Here is a 21,405-nt window from a genome sequence, read left to right as displayed (position 1 = left end):
TGTCACCCAGGCTGGAGTGCAATAGCATTATCTCAGCTCACTGCAGCCTCTGCCTCCTAGGTTCAAGCCATCCTCCTACCTCAGCCTCCAAAGTAGCTGGGATTACAGGTACCCACCACCACACCTGGCTAAGTTTTGTATTTTTAGTAGAGATGGGGTTTTGCCATGTTGGCCAGGCTGGTCTCCAACTCCTGACCTCAGGTGATCCACCTGCCTCAGCCTCCCAAAGTGCTGGGATTACAGGCATGAGCCACCGCGCCTGGCCCCAGTGTTCTTAATTAATCCCTTTTATTTCTCTTTCCCTCTTTCTTTCTTCTTCCAAGGTAGAGGACCTTTGGAGATGTGAATGAAAACAGCTCTCTGAACAAGTTGTACCCTAACTAGCACGTCCACGAGTCTGAAGCTTGAAATGGGGAAGTTGGTCAGCATGGGTGAAGCTACACAGCCCAGGTGAAGGGACACTCAGGCAGCAGCCTCTGCCTTTTTGTCCTCTCCTTTTCACGGAGATGACAAGAATCATCCCAGGACTTATCTTCTGAGGTGCTCAGCTGTGCTCCCAGAGCTGCTTTGGTCACTGCTATTTTGGAATTACACTGCAGCAAATTCTCACACATGGAGGGTGGAAGCAGGATGAGTGAAGTCATACTGGAGAACAATGTAAATTATGGCCAAATTATATATTTGCATATGCCATGATCCAGCATCCCAATATATGCCAGAGAAACTCTTGCACAGATTCATGTGGAAATAAACATAGTAAAGATGTCCTACACATCTTTCTGGGTCCCAGGGAGTTGGAGGCCACTTAGGTATCCATCATTTGGGAAATAGAGAACCTGTGGTGGGAGCTTATGCTGGAATACCATGCAGCAGCTGAAGTAATGAATGAACACAATTCTCTAGCAAGACTGTTGACTGAACATGTAAGAAACAGGACACTATCTATAGCACGGTGTCATTTAATAATATTAACAGAAGCATACACATACAAACAGTATTGTATTTTTACGTTTCCAGGCACAAAATTTCTTATACATGACATTGGGTGGAGAGAGAAGAAGGAGACCTGTCATGGGGATTGAGGTTAGAGGGAAAAAATTCAAATAAAATTAAAGAATAGAGGGGGTTTAAACTGCCCAGTTATGATAATTAACATGCCATGAACTGAAGAAACAACTCAGTTTTGCACTTGAATTCCTATGTATGGAAACGGAAATTCTCTTTGTCTCTTTCTCATCTGTCTACATACCTATAACATACCATAGTTTGTGATAAAAAGTATCACAGAAATGCATAAATGCATATGAAATCTCACTGTCAATAATCAACCATCAAATACTTTTTAAACCTGTTCTGTGGATAGTCCTGCGCTAGGTCTGATAGAACATGCAAGAGCATAGGGTATTGTCCTTGTTGTTACCATGCAGATTGGAACTTACATAGGAGACAAGAGCATGCAATTTAAAATAGCATATAATGAATGCCCAAACTGTGTAAGACATACACGATGAGGTGCATGACATTTAAAAACAAAGATGGCTGGTGAGGACAGGAGTGGTTACAGAAAACTCACTGGAGAAAGCAGATCTACACTGGGCGGTGAAGGATGGTGGAACTGGTTTGGCAGAGAGAAGGGGAACGGAAGCCGCATAGAGACATAAATCGTGAAGCTACCAAGGAGGCCATGAGCGCAGTAGCCAGACCCCAGCAGAAGGGGCCAATTTGAGGTGTGGATGAAGCAGGGTGCAGTGCATACTTATCCTGTCGTCTGCACAACATTCAGCTTCTGGGAACCATGTGTTGCCACCTCTAGCTCCTTTATCCCCAGGGTTTCTCGGAAGCCATTTGTACAGACGCTTTCAGGCCTCTCCTGCCCACTCCTCAGGGTGTGGGTGCTGAGGGTGGGATTTGGGATTTGGCCAGGAGGAAGCATCTGCCACCACCGGCATCCCTTTTGCTTTCTTTTCCTTCTTACGAGTACTCGGGGCTGCCTCCGAGCTTTGCCTAATTGCTCTGTCCACGGACCAATGAGAAGGGGTCACGTTTTAAAGTGACAATCCTACATTGGTAATATTTTCTAGAAAATTCTACACACACCCGTGGACTAATCTTCCGGGGATCATTTAATTCAATTTGCTTATTTAGAGACAGGGTCTTGTTCTGTCGCCCAGGCTGGAGTGCAGTGGTGTGATCTCCGCTTACTGCAGCGTCAAACTGTGGGGCCCAAGCGATTCTCCCACTTCAGTCCCCCAAGTCACTGGAACCTGCCCCTGGCGAATTGTTGTGTATTTTCTGTGGGATGGTGTCTCACTATATTGCTCAGGCTGGTCTCAAACTCCTGGGGTCAAATGACCTCCCACCTTGGCCTCCCAAATTGCTGGGCTTATAGGTGTGACCCACTGTGCAAGGCCAGGTACCGTGGCTCACGCCTGTAATCCCAGCACTTTGGGAGGCCGAGGTCGGCAGATCACCTGAGGTAGGGAGTTCGAGACCAGCCTGACCAACATGGTGAAACCCTGTCTCTACTAAAACACAAAAAATTAGCTGGGCATGGTGGTGTGCACCTGTAGTCCCAGCTACTCGGGAGGCTGAGGCAGAAGGATCGCTTGAACCCAGGAGGCAGAAGTTGCAGTGAGCTGACATCGCCCCATTGCACTCTAGCCTGGCCACACAGCAAGACACCGTCTCAAAAAAAAAAAAAAAAATCAGATTTGTAACATGTATGAGTTTAATCAATATTATTAACAATAACTAATGTTGTTAAATTTGTTAAGAAAACTAGGTCTGGCATGGTGGTGCACACCTATAATCCCAGCACTTTGGGAGGCTGAGGTGGGCAGATCACTTGAGGCCAGGGGTTCGACACCAGCCTGGGTAACATGGCGAAACCCCTTCTCTACAAAAAATACAAAAATTAGCTGAGTGTGGGGGCATGTGCCTGTAGTCCCAGCTACTTGGGAGGCTGAGGTGGGAGAATCACTTGAGCCTGGCAGGTTAAGGCTGCAGTGAGCTGCAAGCCTGCCACTGCACTCTAGCCTTGGTGATAGGACAAGACCCTGTTTCAGAAAAAAAAAAAAGAAAAAATAAAGAAAACCAGGAGGCCAGGCATGGTGCTGTGGATGTTCACAAAAGGGGTCCTAATGCATGTGTACTGAACAAACATGTACGTACGAGCATGTTCACCTTGTGGTGGAGACAACATTGAAGTGTACCGCAATCAGGCTCTATATGTGAAAAGTTGAAGCAGGGACACCAGGGCATTCAGGGTACAGCCTCTGTAAACCAGCCAGAACCAGTCCATGGTGAGTGGTCTCTTATCAGGAGAAAGTTACTGAAAAAAGGCTCTTGTCCAATCAAAGCTGTAGTTATGGCTGTGGAACAGGGGATGGGGGTTAGTTTGGTGGTGTCTGGTGGCTGGTGAGCTGCAGTTGTTTCAATATTGCTTATCTCAGGGCCACTGCTTAGTTGGCTGCCAGAGAAAAAGAAAAACCCTGTAGCCCTTAGGACATAGTATACTCTTTAAGTGTAGGGGTGCATGACTTAACCCTTGCCTAGCAAGGCCTAGGTTCTGTTTAGAATTCGGTATCTTATTTCCACAAAGAGTCTGTTCTGTCAGCCTTATGATCTCTGTTTTAACATTAATGCTTGTCAGTGGTTGTGTCTAAACCATAAAAGAAAGGGGATATACACGTTTGACATCCTATCCCATCGTGGCCAGGAACTCAGGTTTTAAGGTTTCTGTGGGGTCCCCTTGGCCAAGAGAGGGTCAGTTCAGTCAGTTGGCAGGGGTGGGGGCTGTTAGGATTTTATTTTTAGTTCTTGTTGATTTTATGTTGACATATTTTGGATATATTGAGTTAAATATAACACGCAGTCAGCCCTCCCTATCTATGGATTCAGCATCCATGAATATAACCAACCTAGGATCAAAAATGTTCAAGAAAAAAAATAAAACAAATAAAAAACCAATACAGTATAACAACTATTTATAGAGCCTTTACATTGCATTAGATATTATAAATCATCTAAAGATGATTTATAATATACAACAGGATGTGCATAGGTTCTATGCAGTTACTACACCATTTTTTATAAGGGGCTTGAGCATCCATGGATACTGGTATTTGAGGGGGTCCTGGAACAAATCCAGCCCCCTGTATACCAAGGAGCAACTGTATTATTAAAATGAATTTGAGCTCTTTTAAAAATGTGATTACAAAACATTTAAAATTACACACGGAGCTCACATTCTGGTTCTGCTGGATAGGGCTGCTCTGGATTAAAGTTGTTCTTGGTTTATTTATTTGGTTTTCCATGCACTTTTCAACTCTGATTCTATGCCTGTGATCTGGATCTCCTCTTGAGATGTGGATTCACATCCGCCATTCTGTCTCCTCATCTTCTGAGAGGTCTGCCCTGGAGCTCTCTGCTGAGCTCTCCTCAGGACCAGCTGCTGGTCATCCTGAGATCCCTCTTCACTAATGTCCTGGGAATTTCCTTTATTGTTCTACGGTGTTGAAGCCTGTTTCCTGGATCTCATTTCTTCCTCCTTGATTAATTCCTTTGTTTTATGAAACATGCTCTCCAGTTTCCTAAGAAAAGTGTGTAGGAGGCTAATTTTTTGCAACCTTATGTGTCTGAAAATTTGTCTGAAAATCACGTGCCCTTGATGCACAGTTTGGGTAGGTGAGTCCAGGATGCAAATAATTTCTCCAAATTTGGAAGGCATTGAACCCATGCCTTCTAGCTCCCTGTATTGCTGTTGAGAAGTTCTAAGTCATTTGACTTCTTAACCTCTGTACATGACCTTTCCTTTGAAATATCCACTCCCTCTTGCAGATCTTCTTTTTCTCACCAATGCTGTGAACTTTCATGATGATGTGACTTGGTATATGTCATGCCATTCAATTCTGGGAAATTTCCTTGAATTATTTTACTGGTGATTTCATCCCCTCTATTTCTTTAGTTCTCTGTCTTTTGGAACTCTGTTATTTGGATGAAACAGATAATTGTTAGTCTGCACTGGTATTCTAATTTTCTTATCTTTTCTCTTTTATTTTCCATCTCAGTCCTTTGCTCTCCTTTCTAAAAAGTTTCCTCAACTTATGTTCCAACTCTTCTGCTGAGTTATTTATTTATATTATTATATTTTAAATTTCTAACAACTTTTTTTGGTTCTTTGATGACTTTTCCTTTTTTCTTTTCTTTTTTTTTTTTTTTTTTTTTTGAGACAGAGTCTGACTCTGTCACCCAGGCTGGAGTGCAGTGGCACAATAGCAGCTCACTGCAACCTTGACCTCCTTAGCTCAGGTGATCCTCCCACCTCAGCCTTGAGAGTAGCTGGGACTACACGCACCCACCACCACACCCAGCTAACTTTTCTGTATTTTTTGTAGCGAGGGGGTTTTGCCATGTTGCCCAGGCTGGCCTTGAGCTCCTGGGCTCAAGCCATCCTCCTGCCTCAGACTTCCGAAGAGCTGGGATTACAGATGAGAACCACTGTGTCTGGCCTACTTTTCCTTTTTAATAGCATCCTGCTCTTCTTTGTTTTGCAGGTGCAGTATCTTCTACATCTTTGTCCCCAAGGACAGTAACGCTCGCTTTGATTTTAACTTTTCTCTTGCCTGCATAGTGTCTGTTTCTTCCAAATCCCTTTTTTTTCTGTGTATTTGGTCTTTCTCTTTTATGATAAAGGTTTCCTCAGATGCAGAATAAACCTGGGCTGTTTACACATGTTTATTGGCATGGGGGCTGCCTGCCCATAGCTGGGGTCCTGTGCAAATGAGCTTCTCAGCAGGACGGCTGTGAGAGATCCCTGAGTGAGTTGCTTTAGGTCTTCTAGAGCTGTTCCTATTTCCCAGAGGAGAATTTGCCAGTCTCCTGCCCAGAGGGTAATATCTTGGCTGACGGCATTCTGAGAGCTGAATCGAGAAGACAGTTTGGGATTTCAACATTCAGGAAGTATATATCTGCCCCACCCCCCATTCCCCTGTTTCTCTTTAAGATACCTCAGCCTGCTATTGGCTGCCTCTGTCAGTTTTCTATTTTTGTGTGACAAACTACCCCCAAACATTATGGCTTGTGAGCAATTGTATTTGCTCATGATTCTTAGGGTCAGGAATTTGGTAAGCTCGGCTGGGTGGTGGCTCTGATCACAAGGCCTCAGCTGGTGCAGCTGGGATGGAGGGTTCACTTCTATGCTGGCTTTGTCATTCTTATGGCTGGTGTGCCTTGGCCTCTCTGTCTTGTCTTTGTATGTCTTTTTCTCTCTCTCTCTATGCTGTCTCACCCATTAGGATCTCTCTGTGTGACTTTGGCTTCTCACAGCATGGTGGTCTCAGTGTGGTCATGAAACTGCCTTTGCAAAAATCATAACAGTGAAAAAATTATGACAGTGAAGGAGATCTGACCTAGTCAACTCCATCTTGCCTTTAACCTCCAAAGTACCCATGGTCATTCCTGGGCATGGGCCAAACTAACTTTGGGAAAAATTCAGCGTATAGTTTAAATATAAACAAAACTTAAAAACTTAGAATTAATAAGTTTATTAATTTTAAAACTCATGAAAAGACACCAGGTTAGGAGGATGAGAGGGGCCTGAATTCCCTTAAGATGTAGGTATAGTTAAGCGATTACCAGTCATTATTCTCGAGGTCACTTCCCCAATTATTCCTGTAAATAACATCATTATTGTAGAACCTAAGGTTGGCCTTTTGAGATGTCTTTTCAAGCTTTTGCATTTTAGATGACCAGATGGCCCTACCTGGACCAGCAACTCCTTTGTGGCCCCCACCCATAAGTGGACTCAGTGCAGGAGGACCGTTTTCCACACCAGTACGATTGCATCCCCAAACATCAGCATTTCCCCTTTCCTAGCCCCCTGCCCATCAAGCTATCCTTGAAAAACTCTAGCCTCCAAAAATTCAGGGAGGCTGATTTGGATAATAATAAAACTCTGGTTTCCCATTTAGCTGGCTTTATGTGTGTTAAACTGTCTCTATTGCAATTCCCCATCTTGATAAATCGGCTGTGTTTAGGTTGTGGGCAAGATGAACCCATTGGGTTCTGACTTCCAGCTGTTAACTTCCAGCAGGCAAGAGGTGAATGCTGCCAGTGCTGGGGTGGTTGAAGGCTATGCCCAGAGCTAGCATAGTGTTGCTTCTGTTGGTCAAAGAAGTCATGCGGGTCTATCCAGACTCAAGGATATGAGGAAAGAGACTCCTCCTTGTGTTGGAAGAGAAAGGACCCGTTGCATATGAGCATATGAGTTGAAAGATTGGCCATCTTTAGGAAATTTAATCTGCCACACTGCCCAAGTTAAAGTTGATTTAAAAATAATATTTAGTGAGCATGATTTTCATTGGGTAGGAATATTTATCAATTGTTTTCTTCTTATACAAAATTAAAGATTGTGTTAAACTTATCTTCTGCTTTTGGAAATAAGTGTATTTCAGAGACAAACATTTGCTATGAGTTTCCAAAATTTTTCTGTTTGTGTACTTAATATTTTCATATTGTCATTGATGATGTGTATCTGAGTTACTGGTGGCAAATCTGTATGGGTCTGTAGCAACCTCAGTTCTTGTCTCCTCAAAAGAAAGAATTCAACTGAGGGGCATAAGGCAGAAGAAGAGACCAGAGCAAATTTTAGAGCAGGAGTGAACATTTATTAAAAAGCTTTAGAGCAGGAATGAAAAGAAAGTAAAGTACACTTGGAAGAGGGCCAAGTGAGCATCTTAGAGGTCAAGTGTGGGGTTTGTCCTTTGACTTGGGGTTTTATATGTTGGCATGCTTCTTGTGTCTTGCATCCCTTTTCCCATGGAATGCCGCCAGAAGGTCATATACCAGTTAAACTCTTTTGCCTCATAATGCTCATGCTCGAGCTCACTCGTCCAGCTCCTGTGATCTTACTGGGAAGCTGGTGATCACCAGTTTCAGGGGTTTCCTATCACCTGATGGTCCTCTGACTCTCCTGGGTCGGGGAGTGGGGTGTGGAGGCCCTCTCCTGCCCTGTTCATGTCTGACTAGCTGCCCACTGTAACAAGATGATCTGTGATTTTATTTTATTTTATTTTTTATTTTTTTTGAGACGGAGTCTCGCTCTGTCGCCCAGGCTGGAGTGCAGTGGCCGGATCTCAGCTCACTGCAAGCTCTGCCTTCCGGGTTTACGCCATTCTCCTGCCTCAGCCTCCCGAGTAGCTGGGACTACAGATGCCTACCACCACGCCGGGCTAGTTTTTTGTATTTTTTTTTTAGTAGAGACGGGGTTTCACTGTGTTAGCCAGGATGGTGTCGATCTCCTGACCTCGTGATCCGCCTGTCTCGGCCTCCCAAAGTGCTAGGATTACAGGCTTGAGCCACCGCACCTGGCCGATTTTATTTTTATTCTTTTGATTTGCTTTTGCCTTTGGAAGGAGATCTATATTTATTCAGTTTGGAGACTTGAGATGGTTTTGTCAGTGATTGTGTTGGTTCCTGTTCTCTTACTCCCAAAGGGGAAATTTTATGTTTTTATTTATTTGGCAGTTTGATTTTCCTTGTGTAGGGAAATATATTCAGCTGGGAGAAGTTGTTGGAAGGCAGTTTTCCCTGAGGAATTCACTGCTTTTTCAAATAGTTTTTTTAAGCCTCTGTGGGGAGGTGAAATGGGGGCACTCCCCCAAATCCCCCGCCTCCCAGAGGCCAGTAGCTCTGTTTGTGAGGCCCTGGTGAAGCTGCCAAACTGCTCTCATTTGCCACTTTCCAGAGTCCCATCCTTCTCCAGTTCAAGTTTGAGAACTTCCCAGATCTTCGGGGAATCACCTACTTGATTCCCACAGGATCTTCCTTTGTGAGTATTGAACAGTGTTGTCAGTACTTTGATCCATCCCTTCACAGGCACCAAATTACACAAACATTGACTTCCTCCAAGTTTCTAGCCCATTGATACCATGCTTATTTTACCTTGATGTGATAGAGTTTTCTCCCCACTTAGTATGACTCTCTGATCCTTTCAGTGGAATTTGGGAAGGGAGGGACCCTAAACATGTCAGCTTAAGTGTCATTGGCCACTTTGTTTTTGGTTTTAGTCAACAGGTTTATTAAGAATTGCTCCAAAGATTTGATAATATTTGAAAGAGTGAATATTTTATTTTTTATGGCTTAGAAGAGAGACAAGCATCTACAGGAGTAGCTCTCAATCCTGGCTGCACATGAGGATCAGCTGAAGGGGCTTGGATGAACTGCTGACGTCCAGGGCACACCCTCAGAGGTTATGATTTGATTCGCCTGGCTTGAAACCCAGTCATAAGCTTTGAGAAAAGCTCCCTGGATGGTTTGGGTACTCAGAGTGCTGAGAACCATGGATCATAGGGTAATGGGTGCATATCCTAACCCTGTGAGTGCCCTTGGAATGGGGAAAAAGGAGGAGAAGGAAATAGCAGGAGTAAAAACGAAGACATCATAGATGAGAGAAAAAAGCACAGGATTTAGAACCTGTGTCTGATTCCCAATGCCGCAGTTGAATGCCTGCATAATCCTGTATTACTTTTTTGAGCCACGTTTCACTCTTTGTAAAAGAGCACTAATGTTATCTACTTCATGGCACTGATGCAAGACAAAATTGCGTGTCTGGGAAAGCAAGTGTTTGTTATTATTTTTAAAAACTAGGGTTTTGTAGTGGCACTTAAGTATAGGATCTTGAGATGAGATTATCCTGGTTTTAGGATGGGTCTAAATCCAACGACTGATATCCCTATCAATCAGAGACTGGAACTGGCAAACAGACACAGACACACAGAGGAACAGGTCAGGTGAAGATAGAGGCAGAGGTTGGAGTTATGCTGCCACAGGACAAAACTTTCCTGGAGCCCCCAGATGCGGGAAGAGGCAAGGCAGTATCTGGAGCTTCAAAGGGACCACGGCCCTGCTGACACCTTAATTTTGGACTTCTGGTCTCCAAAACTGTGAGAAAATAATTTCTTGTTTTGAGTTGCCAAGTTCATGTTAATTTGTTATGACAGCTCTAGAAAACTAAGACATCCTTCCCCATCCCCTCTTCCTGCATTATCTTCTTCCTCTTTCACATTAATTATAATATTTAAGAAATAATTCTTGTTCTTAAGAGGGAGCTAGTTGTGATGAAGTAAAGAACCCCATGTCTCAGCAGAACTTAAATGATGTGAAAGTTAAATGGTCAAGGAAGACCATAAGATGGAGATGCTGCAAGCCACCAGGAGCCAAGCGCTAGGTGAAGAGTACATACAATAAGTACAGGGAGGTCAGGGGGTTCTCTGCCCTGAGATCCAATGTTTCTCTTGATCAAACTTTCTTTAATTTTGAAAACTAGTTTTCTCTTTTGATTCCCTAGAAGATGTACCTCATTGAGCGACATCACTTTGATCTCTCAATTCTGACCTTCTAGCTTTGAATTTTTTTCCAAGTCAGGTTACCAGCATGTTTCATACTTTTCCTGCCTCCTAAAGGAATTTTTAAAGAATATCTGTGACTTAAAGATGGCAGACAAAAGTCCCTGGGTTGTTTAATCCCTGAGGAGAGACTATGAAAAAGTGAAGACCCACATTGAAGAAATGCTTCTTCATGTTTGGGAAAACATGTACTTTGAACTTTGAATTAATAATTACTTTCTCTATTTTGTTTCTTTTCTTTTCTTCCTTTTCTTTTCCTTCCTTCCTTCCTTCCTTCCTTCCTTCCTTCCTTCCTTCCTTCCTTCTTTTTCTTTCTTTCTTTCCTTTTCTTTTCTTTTTTTTTTTTTTTAAGAGACAAGTTCTCTCACTCTGTTGCCCAGGCTGGAGTGCAGTGGCATAATCTTGGTTCACTGCAGCCTCCACCTCTTGGGCTTAAGCGATTTTCCTGCCTCGGCCTCCTGAGTAGCTGGGACTACAGGTGTTTGCCACCAGCCCTGCTGTCTATCTTGTTTCTAAATCAAAATGAAGCACTACTGGGTAATATCATGGGAAGATGGTGGAGTAGGAAGCTCTAGGAATTTAGGACTTGAGCGTCAGCTAGGAACTGTCTGAAGCAACTATTTTGGAACTCTGAAGTTTAATAGAATAATTGAGCATTCAGGTGAGAGCTTGATAAAGAGGCTGGCAATTTTCAGTGAATTTCAGCCCTTTGTCTAGCAGTGGCTACCACCCTCATCCCCTGGCCCTGCATCTGCTTGCCATGGGGGTGGTGGTATGCATTCCTGATGCACTTTCTGCCACCCAGTGGGGCAATAGAAACTTTATCCTCCCAAAATTGGGGTTGTGTGTTTTGATTGCTGATCACTGCTTTTGATTGTGGAGGGGCTGGCACAGAGTTTGGCTAGTGTTTCAACCCCCGTGGGCTAAAGCAGCCCCTGAGGGGATTTGAAGAGACAGGATCTATTCCCTACCTGCTAGTTTCACTCCTCCATCCCCTGAGACACTTTTGGGAGGTAGACAGTCTGGAAATATCTGTCAGTCACTGGCTGACTGCAGAGGCAACAGAACAGAAACTTCTCTGACCACAAAAAACAAGTAATATACAGTTGCAAAATTTGTTTAGAAAAGTTCAAAATGGTTGGCCCTAGTCCTCAAAAAGCAAGATTTGGCAATTCCTGAGATGTGGGAGAATTAAATCTCTGGAGTCACTGTAACATAATGCTCAAAATATCCAGTTGCTAACAACAAAAATACAAAATATACAAAGAAATAGGAAAATACGGTTCATTCACAGGAAAAAAATAATTTGACAGAAATCATCCCTTAGGAATCTGAGGCACAGGAATGATTAGTCAAAGACAGTAAGTCGACAATCTTAAATATGTGAAATCAGTTAAAGAAAACCATGCCAAAGGAACGAAGGAAATCAGAAAAATAATGTATGAACAAAATGAGAATATCAATACAGAGATAGAAATTATAAAAAGGAACCAAATAGAAAAGTTGAAAAGTGCAACAACTGAAATGAAAAACTCACTAGAGGTGCTCAACAGCAGACGTGAGCAGGCAAAATGAACTTGAGACAGTTTAAGCTATCCAGTCTAAGGAGCAGAAAGAAAAAAGAATGAAGAAAAATGAACTGAGAATGAATGATGTGTTGGATATCATTAAACACACCAACATACAAATTTAGCATTTCCAGATGCAGAAGAAAGAAATATTTGAATAAATAATGGCTGAAAGCTTTACTAATCTGAGGAAATACATGAATGCATAAATCCAAGAAATTCAATGAACTCCAAGAGGCATACACTCAAAGAAATCTACACAGAGACACATTATAGTCAAATTCTTGAAACCCAAAGACAAAGAGAGAACTTTGAAAGCAACAAAAGAAAAGCAACTTGTTCTGTACAAGGAATTTTCAACAAGGTTAGCAGCCAATTGCTCCTCAGGAATCATGGAGACCAGAATTCCTTATGTAAAGTCCTGGAAGAAAAAACTGGAAACCAAGAACTATATATCTAGCAAAACTATCTTTCAAGAATGAAGGGAAAACTAAATATTGCCAGATAAACAAAACCTGAGGGAGCTCATTAACCGTAGACCTGATACAGTAATGTTAAAGGGAATGTTTCAGGCTGAAAAAAAAGGACAGTAAATATTAATGTAAATTGAAACCATAAGAAAAAGAATATTTGTATATTATTGAAATTAAGTTGGTTTGTTGAAACTAGGTTGTAATAAGTTTAAGACGTTAATTGTAATCCCAAAGTAACCACTAAGAAATAACTAAAAAAGCCTGGGTGCAGTGGCTCATGCCTATAATCCCAGCACTTTGGAAGGCCGAGGCAGGCGGATCACCTGAGATTGGGATTTTGAGACCATCCTGGCCGACATGGTGAAATCCTATCTCTACTAAAAATACAAAAATTAACCAGGGGTGATGGCATGTGCCTGTAATGCCAGCTACTTGGGAGGCTGAGGCAGGAGAATTGCTTGAACCCGGGAGGTGGCGGTTGCAGTGAGCCCAGATCATGCCACTGCACTCCAACCTGGGTGACAGAGTGAGACTCCATCTCAAAAACAAAAACAAAAAACAAAAGTAAAAACAAAAAAACAGAAAAAAAACCCTAAAAAACCTAAAAAAATACAGGGAAAGAAAGGAATAAAAATGATACACTACAACACTATAAAATCAAGCAAACTAAAACCATTCCAGACTGTTTCAGAATGACTTTTAATGGTTTTACTAGTGGATTCTCACAATCCAGCCTGTGTGAGAGGAGTTACCTACACATTCTAGATTTTGACAACTTGGAAAACTTAGCTGTGAGGTAGCACACTGAGCTAGTTTTACAAGGCCAACTGTAGAGCTTATATCAAAGAAAGAACATAACAGAATGGAGAGAGCATTGGACTAGAAGCCAATGCCTCTAGGACTAGGTTCTAATTGCCTGAGTTATTTGTGCTAGCAAGCCAGATGACATTGAACAACTCTGTTTTCTTATCCATAAAGGGGGGTTGTTGAACTAGACAGTCTCAGAGGTCCCTTCCAGCCTGAAGATGAGCATCAAGGTTTGCACACAGCTCTCCTCGATGGGGCCTGCCCTCTGAATTGAAGAGCATGTGTAACCAAGACCTCTTTCTACTCATTTACATCACAGATGTGCACTCTCTGAGGCTAATTTTAAAAGGGACAAAAATATCCTATGGCTGGAAGGGACCTTGAGAAATGACTTAGTACAAGAGCAACAACATCTGCAGCAATACTGATTCCTTCTGTCTTATAGAGCGTTTCAGAATTATCTCTAGAGGCATCCCTCCCAGTATCTGTTTTAAGGCTTGAGTCAGGTAAGGCAGACATTCAACTGAAGTAAACAACTATGTATTGAGGGTTTTGTGTGTGTGCCAGGCAATATGCTCAAATCTGCACACAGAAAAATAAGAACGAGTCCTGCATTTAAGGAGCCCGCATGGTCCATCAGCCCCAGGTGAGGAAGTGGTGCTTAGAAAGACACAGTTTTGTGAATGAAATTACACAAGAAGAGTTGTAGCTGGGGTGAGAAGGCAGGTCTGATTTCTAGGGAGAGATTGTCACACTGTCAGCCTACCTGTATTCAACCCATGCACCCTTTTCATGAGGTCCAGAAGAGGTGATTGTACAATTCTTTTGGAAAATAAACTCTGGTCCAGTGCACCTTACTATAGGGATTTTGTTCTGATCAGTAGTCTATCAGGTCGAAGTTAACACTTACTTCCTCTTGTTCTATTTAATTGAAAAAGACATGGTCTCTGCCCTTTTTCACTTCTGGTCAGTGGCGTAAGTTCCTCATTCAACACTTTGTAGAAGACATAAATACAACACCCTTGGGGCAGGATGAGAGGCTGTGGAAGGAGAAGTAGAACTGCTGACCCAAGCCTTGTGAGATCTTCAGGGCTCAAGAACTGCACAAGTTCTTATGGCCAGGTTTGCAAAGCATGTATTTTATTAATCTAGAGGCAAACAAACAGGTCTGTGTCCTCTTCTAGGTCTTGGTGAAAACTTATAAGGCTTTGCCTTTTCTTTAACCATTATCTTAATCCTTAACTAATTATTTTAATGAGCTTTGGCATGGACTCATATTTAATTTAATTTGTATCAATCTTGTCACATCTTTGAAAGCATTTTATGTCTCTATGTCATAAGACTCAGGGCTAGAATTGTACGATCAATAAAGAATTAAGCATAGAAACGGTAGTGGGTTCAATGGTGGTCCCAAAGACATCAGGTTCTAATTCCTGGAACCCATAAATGTTACTTTACTTGGAAAAAGGGGCCGGGTTTTTACGCCTGTAATCCCAGCACTTTGGGAGGCCAAGGCTGGCGGATCACCTGAGGTCGGGATTTTGAGACCAGCTTGGCCAACATGATGAAACCCAGCCTCCACTAAAAATACAAAAATTAGCTGGTATGGTGGCACATGCCTATAATCCCTGCTACTGGGGAGGTTGAGGCACGAGAAATTGTTTGAACTCAGGAGGCAGAGGTTGCAGTGAGCTGAGATCGTGCCACTGCACTCCAGCCTGGGTGACAGAGCAAGACTCCATCTCAAAAAAAGAAAAAGAGAAAGGGTCTTTGCAGATGTGATTAAGTTAAGGACCTTGAGATGAGATCATCGTTTTGATGGACCTTAAATGCCCATCAAAAAGACTCAAGAAAGCACCCTCATAAGAAGGAGGCAGAGGGAGAGGACACACAGAAGAGGAGGAGGCCATGTGGACACAGAGGCAGAGACTGGAGTGACACGGCCACAGGGGGAGGGATGCGGAAACCACCAGCAGCTGGAAGAGGCTGGGGATGGCTTCTCTAGAGCCTCCGAATGGAGGAGGGCCCTTGACTTCAGCCCAGTGATGCTGATGTTGAATTTAAGAGAATACATTTCTGTTGTTTGAACCCACCAAGGTTGTAGTAATATGTTGCAGCAGCCACAGGAAATTAACACAGGAACGAAAAAGCTTAGGTCTCTACTGTTAGAGCCTATGGATTCCTTCTCAGAACAATAGTTTTAAATCACACGATATAATACATAGGAGTATGCCACAAGCCAAATATATTGAAATACAGATGCTAGAACATAAGAAAATGAATTTGTGTAGCTTTGAGCACATGAATCAAGATGGTGCATTTCCCATAGAGGCAAGTGAAAAGTTATTTTATTTGTGAAAGATATCAGCATGTTTCAAAACAGGCTGCTGCTCAGCTTGACTCAGCACACAGAACCGTGTGGAGTGGCCTGCAGGAAGAAACGTGGGGATCACGTGTTGTCTACAGAGGGGACTCATACTCGCTGTTGCTTTGCAGGCATGATGACAGTAGACAGTGTTCCAGGATAGTTACAGTAACTGCAAGGTCATTGTGCAAATATCTGGTGTTCCCTTGTGGCTAAGATCTGGGGATTGCTGATGCTCTGTGGTTTGTTCTATATTCATAATTGGAGGAGGTGCTAAATTTTAGTTCATGAACCTCTGAGTGGCAGAAAGTACAGAGGAACAGCAGTTTGAGCGGCCAGGGTGGGTATGGAGTCGGGTCTGCAGGGAGGCCAAGAATGGCAAGGTTTGGTGTTTGTAAGGATGGAGGCCTGTGCAGGAGCGGGACCCCTCATACGAGCACCCTGTGAAGCAGGAGGTGCAACGAATTAGACGGGGTGTCAGGCTGACTGTGAAATATGACAGATTAACAGCCAAGGCTGGTGGTGTGGCCTGCTTTCAGACACTTCATTTAGAAGTTATCATTTTGCTGGATGCTTCCTATAATTTGTGATGATGCTGATTGTGATAAATCATGAGTTTCTGGCAAACTCCGCCAGCCTGCTCCAATGGCTGAACAGAGAAAATGTGTAATTCTGTGGGAACATTCATGCCACGAATGAGAGCAAGGGTCTGGCTGTAACAACAGAATGCTCAGTCAGTGAACAAAGTAATTAAATCAAGCTAATTAAATCACAATAAAAATAATTTTAATTTAATTAATTTCTTTGCACTGATTGAACATTATGTTGAAACCAAGAAGCTTTCTGAACACTAATAGAATTTAGGTGCTGGGACACCAAAGTTGTGGTCACTGGTGTGGTACGTGGGTTATTGTTGAGGGAATGAAATTAAATACATTTAACCAGATGCTGGAATGTTGACTGAAGCACAAATAGAAAATGATTTTGGAATCAAGATAATAGGGTCTCTTCCTTTCTCAGTTTTATTTCTGTACTAACTGGGCCAATAAATGTCAAATTTGGTAATCATTTAAAAGGCCTATATAAAGTAGATGGTGTACAATTGCCTCACTGTGCTGGAATTGGTGAGAACCTTTAGGTCAGGATCTTGGTGGTGAGCAGAAGTTCTAGGACACTTGCCTATTGTCACCACTGCCCCCAACCCTTGATACCTAATAAAGACCCTAGAAGCATTAGAACTGGAATCCTTGACTAAACAAGTGGGAGTGGGGTTTTTAACTGCAGCCTGAAAGATCTAGGTGAGGCATCTAGAAGGACTTCCTGTTTGGGACAGATATTATCCAATAACCAGTTACTACTCCTTGAAAATGGGATGCTGGGCGTGGTGGCTCATGCCTGTAATCCCCAGTGATTCAGGAGGCTGAGGTGGGAGGATGGTTTGAGACCAGGAGTTTAAGGCTGCAGTGAACCACAATTACACCCACTGCACTTAGCCTGGGTGACACAGTAAGAACCTGACTCAAAAAACAAACAAAACCCCCCCAAACTGAATCATGCTCTGCCCACCCCATCCCCAGGGCTAAGCAGAAAGGCTTATGCAAGCTGGTACTCATACAATTATTATTAAATTGAATTATTGAGGTCTCTTAAGGAATTTCTTCCCTTAGGGCTTGAAAATTAGGATGGATACTCTGTTTCCGGGGATATTTAAACATTGTACAGCCTATGAGCAGGAGGATGCTCACACAGACACCTCTCAAGGTCACCTCTCTGAGACTAATTTTGTCACATAAGCAACACTGGAATTCTGAGTGTGTGTTAACAGGCGCTCACATAATTACCAACTGCGATTTTAGAGGAGTTCTGTGCTTTGGATCCCAATATTATTTATCATGCACATTATTTTAATTAATATGTTGTGTGTGTGCCAACATTTGAACCAGACCTCATTATGAGTAGTCGGGGCACTGCATTGTTTGTTGAGTGGAATTGTTTTCCGGGATGCAGCTGGTTTCCCTCTCCGGCAGCCAGGGAGGGCAAGGGAACCAAGGAGCCAGCATTTGCATAAAATCTTTGCTGCCGCAGAGGTTTTCAGTGATCGTCTGTCCTAGACACTAACCAGCAAGGAATTATTTCTCCATCCAAAGGACAGGGTGTGAGGTGCCCCCAGGGAGGACTCTGGAAGCTCAGTGAGGTTTTGCGGAGAGAAGGGAGGGAACATCAAGGTTTATGATGTCTGAGTCCTGCACCCAGCCCCAGGAAAGAAGCATATCCAGGTGCCTTGGAAGAGGGAATTGGCACCTTTGCTGTTGTCTGTTGTTATGTAATTGTGCACACAGTGTGAAATCCATGGAAGTGCAATGCCCATGAACTGCAGCTGGCAGTTCATCTCTGCCTGAACAATAACCAGAGACCCCCACTTCCTCCTACAGCCTGGTAGGACTTTTGGGCAGGTCCTCCTTTTCCTGGTAGAGCTAACCTCCCATGGCCGCCGCCAACACCTGCCCTGCCCTGAGGTTCGGAAGATGAACATTTTCCAGAAGAAGGATTTTCCTTTTTGGAAAGGAGAACTTCTGGCTTGACCTGCATTCTGGCCAGTTGGGTTGGCTGCAGCCCCAGCCTAGCCTGTACCCTGACCCCGCCCCCAGCACCTCCTTGGTCCCTTCCTACCCCGCTCCTTCCTCACCAGTGGGAAAGGGTGGTGAGGATGACCCTGGAGGAATCCCTTTCTCCCTAGGATGTCTTTCTCACTCCAGCACCTGCTTTCCACCTGTGTGTAGCTTCTTGTCCCAGTATTTGCTAATGAGAATTAAGACCTGGAGTTCTGCTCTTGTCGCCCAGGCTGGAGTGCAATGGCGGGATCTCAGTTCACTGCAATCTTTGCCTCCCAGGTTCAAGCGATTCTCTGGCCTCAGCCTCCCGAGTAGCTGAGATCTGAGATTACAGGCGCCCACCACCATGCTCGGTTAATTTTTGTATTTTTAGCGGAGATGGGGTTTCGCCATGTTGGCCAGGCTGCTCTCGAACTCCTGACCTCAGGTGATCCATCCACCTCAGCCTCCCAAAGTGCTAGGATTTCAGGCGTGAGCCACCATGCCTGGCCCATAAGGTCTAGTTCTATTCATACCATTAAAAATGTTTCAACTAATACTACCTTTCATCCGAAGTCAAATATGTGCCCAGCAAAGTGCTAAGCATGGTACCCAGATCACCACATTTAATTTTCCTAGGGACTCTATAAGGTAGGTGCTATTTTTATTTTCTTCTTGTGGATGAGGAAATGGTGGCTTCAGAAGTTAAATAACTTCCTCTAGGTCATAATTAGGAAGTGGCAGAGCTGCTCCTGGAATCGAGGTTTCTTTCTTTCCCAAATCCCTCCTCTGAACCCCCTTGCTGCCTCTGGAATGAGTCAGTGGTGGAGAAATATTGTGTAAGTGTTCTTCAGGTCTCTCAACACAGCACTGCCCACCCATACACATGAGTTCATTTGCACACTTTGTTCAAGCGAAGTCCTCTCCAAATCCTCTTTTCCAACCCTGAGAGCTATTTTGCAGAAGGAAGATTTTGGACCAACTAAGAATGTTAGGGCTATTTTTTCTTCTCTCAGAAAGTCAATTAACTACACACTGTGCATCTATATTGGTCCAAGGATTCTGTCACGGGAGGAAATCTCTTTAAAAGGTTTGACTCAGAGACCTCAGGACACCTCCAGCATGGGGCTTTCAATCCACCGTGAGTCCCCAGCCCCTGCGCATGCCCGATGTCCACGGCACACAGCTGTGCCAGACCCTGCCGTCGGGATAACTGGTACCAGCCACGGGCAATAGATGACCTCAATCTACCAGCCTGAGAGCTCCACCTTGATCGCCACTGGTCCCCCTCTTTGATCTCTTTTTCTCTTTCTGCTCGTTGTTTCTCTTTTTCCCTCCAAATGGACTTTGTCCACTCTGGTCCCCATCCCCGTGCCAGCCCCTCCCTTTCCTGTCATCTTGACTCTGTGCAGTTGGCTCCACACTACGCTCGTTCAGGTGGCCTTTGCCTGCCTCATAATTCTCTGCTGAAACAGAGTAATAATAAAAAACTCAAGAAAAGAAAATATTTACCAGTTCTGAAATGGCTTAAATTAATGAAATAATGTTTTGGGGCATTTAGATTTAACCCGTGTAATTGTAGGTTGCAACATATAATAGTAGCTCATGCAGGGATATCATTTTGTGCTATTTTACTTTCAGGTTTTTGTTAATCCAGTGGGTTTGGTGGAATTAGAGGGCTGCTGTGAAAAAAAAAAAAAAAAGCCTGAGCAACCTGCTGGCGAGAGAACAGCTTTGTCAAACTAGCAGGTAGCTGTACGTTTAGCCTTTATCTGGCATACAATAAGGGCAATCACCAGGGCCTGTAGAAAGAATATTGAACTGTCGACACAGGACATTTTTGTTGAAAGTAGTCCTTTTGATTTCATCTTCCCAGACTAATGTAATAAAAACAGACATTATGGAACACATTCATCTCAGTTTGATAGGGACCATCCTGAATACCCAGCAATGTGTGCAGTCATAAAGGTTATCCAACTGCTGTAAGTGACTTGGAAGACGATTGTAGATGCAAAGGTTATGAACACCTCTTCCTAGATAAGGATGGACAGCTGCCACAGGGGCAGGCTGGTGTGCAGATAGACTTGCCACTTTGTTTCTACTAGAATGTTAAACTTTGAAAACATTCTAAATTTCAGCCACAAGCCCATTTTCTCCAATTAACAAAACCTTGAGTGGTTACCTCCAAGGAAGAAGAAAGGAAAACAAAGTGAAGAATCTTGAACTTATTTTTGCTGATCGGATGGCTGTTTCTATGGAAACAGAAACAGAGGCAGGAACCAGCCATGAACAGCCAGGGTCAGAGGCCTGGCTTGTGTCAGCTTCTCCCACCCTCTATATTCCCGAATTCCATACTCTTTGACTCTTGGAGTTTATGACCTCAGTGGGGACCATTTGCAAAGCAAAGAGCTTCACATAACTTGAGAACTTAGGATTTTTCTCTTAAACAAAAAGCTCACAGGAGTTGAGCCAACTCTGGAACTGCAGAAGATTAGAACTTATGAAACCTTCTGATTTCTTTAGCTACCTGATGCATTCCAAATTTGCTGTTAACATGGTAAACATTACTCCCAATATTTATGTGTATGCTTGCTAAGGTGCTATTTTTCATGCACTCACTAAAGGGCACTGAAAGGAACTGCTTATTCTCTATCAATTATATCCTGCTATAAGCTTATAGGTAACATTGTACTGGGCATTAGAATGAGAACAGGTGGGTAATTGCAGATTGAATTTGAAACAGTATAGTAGTATCATTCCTCAAACTGAATAAGAAGCATGACTTGATATTTCTTTGAGACTAGAAAGGCTTATATATCTTTGTACTCATCATTGCTGTTGAGTTCACTGTAGTTTAAACTATTCATTTGCTCATGCATTCATTCAGTAAACTGCCATTGAGTAGCCGCTGTGCGCTAGGATTCAGGTACCGGATTCTGGGAGTTCAGGCAGAAGACACATTCCCTGCTTTCAGGCAAGTGACAGTCCAGAGGCATTTCTAAGACAAAGCAGATGGTTACAATGGAACGTGATGAGTGCTGTGATAGGGAGATGCCCAGGGTACTGGAGGAGCTGGGAGGGGAGCCACATACCCAGTTTTGTGTGTGTGCATGCTCATGTGTCTAGAAGTGCATAGTTTAAGAGTGGTTTCCTGATGGAAATGTTGTCTAAAATAAATCTTTTTTTTTTTTTTTT

Source organism: Colobus angolensis, unplaced genomic scaffold (genome assembly GCF_000951035.1).
Source record: "Colobus angolensis palliatus isolate OR3802 unplaced genomic scaffold, Cang.pa_1.0 Scaffold92, whole genome shotgun sequence".
NCBI classification, from domain to species: domain Eukaryota; kingdom Metazoa; phylum Chordata; class Mammalia; order Primates; family Cercopithecidae; genus Colobus; species Colobus angolensis.
Note: the sequence above shows the minus strand (reverse complement) of the source record.